Source organism: Polypterus senegalus, chromosome 15 (genome assembly GCF_016835505.1).
Source record: "Polypterus senegalus isolate Bchr_013 chromosome 15, ASM1683550v1, whole genome shotgun sequence".
NCBI lineage: Eukaryota > Metazoa > Chordata > Cladistia > Polypteriformes > Polypteridae > Polypterus > Polypterus senegalus.
Genome location: NC_053168.1, coordinates 90,051,804 through 90,058,128, shown reverse-complemented (window position 1 = coordinate 90,058,128; position 6,325 = coordinate 90,051,804).

Genomic DNA, 6,325 nt, shown 5'->3' with positions numbered 1-6,325 from the left:
TGCAGACAGCAGGTGACATTCAGCTTTGCTCTGTTATTTTTAACACATTTGACAAGGTTTAGTTCTCCCTCCAGTACTATTATTGTCTACACAAATAACTGCCTCCCTTTATATTAGATTCTCAGAGGTTGGCTGATGAAACTAATCTGACGGAGCCTTGAAAATCTGATATTTAATTCAAGAGATGTTCTAAGAACGAGAAACTGAATATTAGAAAAAAGTCCTCTGATGACTTCCTTGAGGTAAGTGTGAAGAAAACAAAAGAGATGGTAATGGATTTTACAAGGAAAAAATAGCCCCACCAGTTATGCTTGAACATGTCACATTACCGAATTTGTAAGCGATTTTTGGACCCAGATTTCATTTGCATAATCTTAGTAAATCGAGACAGTCCGGCTCTCGTGTCCATCCAGTAATGATATCACATGTTGCGCTTGCGACAATAGCTTGTCGTTACTAACAACAACAAAAAAACCTCAATAGGGTGGACACGTTCAAGAAAAAAGATTGAGAAATACTGATGTGGTGACATTACTACAATATCAATAAAATATTGTAAAAAGAATAACATTAAAGTAATAATGCTAGAGTTCCACAACAATGGGTTGAACAGAGTGCAAAACCTTTAAAATCACACCACTGCTTAATCATATAAACATAAAACTGTTTTTGCAATTCTGGTTAAGAATTTTTTTTTGTGTGTAAATCAATGACTTTAATTTTTGCTGCTGTAATTTATATGTATTCGGCAAATCTGTTTTTTGACAGAGTTCTATCCTTTGGTCAAAGCTGTGATTTTGGAAGTAAAAGTATTTGATGAGACTGCTCACACTTTTTGATTCATGCAGAAGGTCTTTGGGGTTGCTCAAATTCTGACACTGTACTGAAAAACCTTTATCAAATCCTTAATGCAACTACTGAGCGTCTAAGCTAAAATTTTGAATTAACAGTTTACCAAGTAATACAATCTTTTAATCCGTAATCAGACCAACAACATGTATGATCATTTTTACCATCAGCATTTAGGTTGTTTGATGGTAAAAGGTAATCCAGTCAAGAATTGCATCAGATTAACTAAGCCAGTGGCCGTCAAAACCCCATTCTCTATCCTTGGCTGCATATTATGACTTGTATTTTCCAGTCAAACTCACACTATTTATTTATGTCCACCTCCACTGCCCACACCAATTCAAAGTTTCCCTCTGCTCACATGTAGTTCAAGGGGACAGCTCCCTCTTGCTCACCACCTCCTTGAGCTGATCCATGCCAGGAACCATGTGCTAAGGCTGAGAGATTTTTGCAAAGGAGTATCCTAACAGGCTACTGCTGTCATTCTGCCCTCTCACCCCCTGACCAATGCAGTCTGCACAGTGTCTCTCTCTGATGTGATCTCCTGACATTGAAATATATTTGGTCTTGATAAACTTGTTTGGTATGCCATCATTTTTATAACATGTTTAGAAACTGGCAGAGTAATAAAGGAGCATGTACAATGGGAACAAAGATGAATATTGACAATTATTAACAAAAAAATAAATGCGTCTAAAGTTTCATTTGTTTTTATCAATATTAAGAACAGAAGGCTAGTGTGTCAGAAAGAAAGATTGGTCACCTTTTTTCTTTAAATACAGGAATAGGCTGAATGTAGAAACAGATCTACCTTAATTTATCAAAATTGGACCCCGACATAAAGGCCCTCAGCACCATAACACAGGCTCAGTCTTGACATTAACTTAAAAACTTGTGAGAGTTATTTCTTTCTTTTTTAACCTGAAGTTATAAGTAAATTGTGAGTGATTTCCTTCTTCTTGTGGTCATAATTCACATGTAAATTTGTCATTTATGTAAATTAAACATATATAAGCTTTAGGATTTCTAATTGTATCATATATCAAATCCCACTGCTGTTCTTACTTTAAAAAATAATTAATTAAAAAATGTAAATCCCCACATGCATAATATTACCTTGAGTGATGACTTAATAAGAATTCAGTAAATAACAATTTAAGATTGAAAAAAGGATAGTAATTCAAGACATTTCAATTCTTGGTGATGGTATACTAAGAAAAACTTCTGAAATCCCCTGAACTAAACCAAAACGAATGAATGAAATTTCAGTTCATGGCACAAAAATACATTTTTCTTGTAGTTTACTGTTCTTTTACATGACCAAATGAATTTTGCATTATTGGGTAATTAAGTCAGTTAGTCAGTCAGTCATTGTCCAACCCGCTATATCCTAACTACAGGGTCATGAGGGTCTGCTGGAGCCAATCCCAGCCAACACAGGACGCAAGGCAGGAGACAAACCCCGGGCAGGGCGCCAACCCACCGCAGGGCACACACACAACACATATGCACCCACACACCAAGCACACACTAGGGACAATTTAGAATCGCCAATGCACCTAACCTGCATGTCCTTGGACTGTGGGAGGAAACCAGAGTACCCGGAGGAAACCCACGCAGACACGGGGAGGACATGCAAACTCCACAATGGGAGGACCCGGGAAGCAAACCCAGGCCTCCTTACTGCAAGTCAGCAGTGCTACCACTGCGCCACCCCATTGGGTAATTAAATTAATTGCAAATTAATTTACCTTGGAAACAGCACCTATGATTTCAACAATTTATAAAATAACCAACTGAACTTAAAAACAAACAAGGTAGGTAATTGACAATAAATGTTAAATTGCAATACCTCTTCTCACAGGTGATGGCTTTCCATGAACACACATGAAGCTTTCTACCACCCCGTGGCTCAGCTGGTTGAGCTTACAGTAAACAGAGCAAACTCTTGCCATAACCTGAACCCAGTTAATCGAGGTAAGGGGTGCACGAGGGCTGGATTGCAGCAATACTGGATGAAGACCAAGCCCATGTCAATATCTGCCACTTGCAAATCTACCTTGACGTTGCGATTTCACTTTTGACTTAAGTCCTGACTATGAACATAAAAATGTCTCTGAATGGAACAACACCATAATGAAAAGTGGTCTCTTTGAATGAAAAGGATATACATTGATTCAGGAAATTCAGGGTTTTCAAAAAAAGCTGAGAAATCGATTGCTTTTCTCAAGCTGAAGTACCAGATGAAAATATGGACATTTCAGATCAGCACAACAGTATGCGTGGGATATGACCAAGGGAAAAATGTTTGTCTTAATCTATGTGCATCTATCTATGTGTGGTGAGACTAAATACTTTTAGTTAATAAAAGCATTTTATTTGATTAACTAGATTGGTTGTTTCATGTAAAAAAGTATGTCTGCTGTTCGTTTGTATTTACTAAAAGAATTCACTGTGAAAACACATATGTAAGATATTTTTAATAATACATTTGTTTTTAATTTTACTTCTTGTAAAATTTTATTGATTTGTATGGAATGGTTGCAATAAAATTAATAAAATTTCAAAAAAATAAAAATAAAAAAATAATACATTTAGTAATACATTTTAAAATTGTATTTGTGGCACACTTAGTGATTAATGGAGTATGAAAAATGAATGGATAAGTCAACAGATGAATATTACACTATCTACTTTTCAAAGATGCAAGGTGAAAACGTCTCACGTCTTACTTTATCAAGCTATTTTGAAATAAAATGCATGATTTACCTGATAATGAGCCATTGCTTTGTTACTCTTTCCAAAACAATCTATGCTGCCTCCAGAACATTCTACGACTGATGGTAATCGCTGAAGAATATTTGGTGTCCTGCTAATTAGGGAATTAATACAGTAGTTAGCAGACAGATAGGTAAGGATCTGTGTATTAAGTGGATTAAAACCCTTTCTTCTGAGAGTGATGTCTAGTTTATAGATGAGATAGAACTCCAGTTTGGAGCCATCACATCATTTCTCTGGCTTTGATCCCATCTGTGAACCTGCAAAATTATATCACATGTTGCACTGTGTGACAGATAGAGGGTGCTATCATCCTCTTGAAGCCTCAGACTAGACGCCAGACACCAGGTAAAAGTCCAAATATATGACTTTTTATTAATACACAGTGCACAAAGCTCCCTCCTCTCCACAATACTCATTAAACAATACATTCACAATACTCAATAATCTACTCCACTACTCCCAGATGCGTTGCCACCCTTCCACCCAGGTCAGCTCAACTCTGGGATCTCCCACAGTCCTTCATATAGTCCGTGACCCGGAATTGCACCTGAACCCTTGTCCATGTGACTTCTTAGCACTTCCGGGTCAGATCCAAAAGTCTTCTTTTCATCCTGGAAGTATGTCAGTCTTTTTGTTCATGTGACTATGATGCACTTCCGGGTTGTATGTGAAAGTCTCGCTGCTCCTCCCTGCAGCGCCTTCTAGTGGCCCCTATGGTATCCAGCAGGGCTGTGGATGAAAACTCCAATGTCATTAATTCCCTGCTGGCATTCGGGGCACCTCCATGCTGCAGGGAGGGCTCCATCTGGTGGCCTGGGAGTATTGGCCGGGATGACTGGCCGGCCATAGTCCACAACTGTTTATGAGGGCATCAAAGCTGTATATGTAGGGGATCAGAATAATCTCAATACTCCTCAAAGTTAGTCCTGTAAACCTTTCCCTAGGTTGGACCATAGCAACATAATAGAGATATCAGTTATTATTTCAGTAATGCAGATATTGCAGTCCTTCAATTAAAAACATGTATTCAATACTATCATGTCAGATAGTTGCTGCTAAACAGGAAATATATTTTTGATTCATTTTGAATCTTTTATAGGAGTTGCACTTTGTGCCCCAATTTTAGCATTCAGGGTTACTAATGTTGGATTCAGCTTCAAAACTGTTTCAAAAATGAGGTTCTTTATACTTTCTACAACCTATGAATTACTCCATGATACAAGAATTTTGTCAGTGAGCTGTTGATGGAAGAATTTATTATGGTGAAGCAGAGGATAACAAAGAATGCTAAAATATCAAAGAAACTGCACTTGAATTGAAGATGTGGAAATTTTCCAGTAATAATCAATTTTTACTGCCAATGTTCAGGCTCTGGCCTGCTCTAAAACCTGTTATGTGGTTTATAATCTACTATATAAAAACACTACTCTGTGTGTGTGTGTGTGTGTATCTAGTCCCTCTGAGCAATCTGATTGGTCAATTTGGCTTTGGTGATGTGATCAAAAGAGGAAGTGTCAGGCAAGAGAGGTTGAGACACACATGGATACCGAGTAAAGGCATACAAGGAACACTGAGGCTACACATGGGGCAAGAGATATCCAATATTAAATATTTTTACATTTATTCTATTGCTTCTCTTTGATAGGTAATGTGGCTAGTACTGAGGACTCTGACTGATCAATATATAAAAACATTTTAAAGTCCCTTCCTTTCAAAGATCCTAGAGTACAGTGGGAAAAGGATCACTCACTCAACATCTCAGAAAAGGAATCGAAGGTCGCAATGCAGAGAAGTCACACGAGCTCCATATGCGCAAAGCATACAATTATTCATCTTAAAATTATATATCAAGCGCGTCTGTCTTATTTAAAATTGTCCAAAATGTTTCCAGGGCAAGATCCAACCTGTGAACTCTGCAATCAAGTTCTAGCCTCACTGGGTCACATGTTTTGGGCTTTCGCCAAATTAACATTATTCTGGACCAAAATCTTTAAATGCCTTTCAGACAGCCTTGGTGTCACAATCCCTCCTAATCCACTAACAGCTTTCTTTGGTGTACTTACAGATGGGCTTAAAGTGAGAAAAACAAACAAACTGTAACTTCCTTTACTACACTATTGGCACATAGACTTATCTTGCTCAACTGGAACAATCCTAACTCTCTTATTTTAAGTCAGTGGGTAACTGATGTTATATACTATTTGAAATTGGAAAAAATCAAACTCTCACTCAGAGGATCTGTACAAAATCTTTTCAAAATTTGGCAGGATCTAATCAATAACATTTCAGAATAAGCATTTAAATTGAGGAAGCATATTCTCTCCCCTCATTTTTATTACATTTTTTTTCATTTATTTATTTACACATTTTTACTACTATTAAAGTTTTACTCTGTTGGCCTTGCTTTCTTTCTTATAGGTAGGGGTTGATTTGTTTCAAACCTAGTTTTGTTAAACTTGACTTGCTTGTATGGAATGTTATTTGATTTTAATAAAATCAATAAAATGTAAAAAAAAAAAAAAATATGTATTGATCCTGAACAGAAGATACAATTTCTCCAGCCATCCATCTTGCATTACGTATTATTGTTATTGTATAAAGTGAGATGTAGTACAATATTTCTCCCCGTGTCTGCGTGGGTTTCCTCTAGATACTCTGGTTTCCTCTCACAGTCCAAAGACATGCAGGTTAGGTG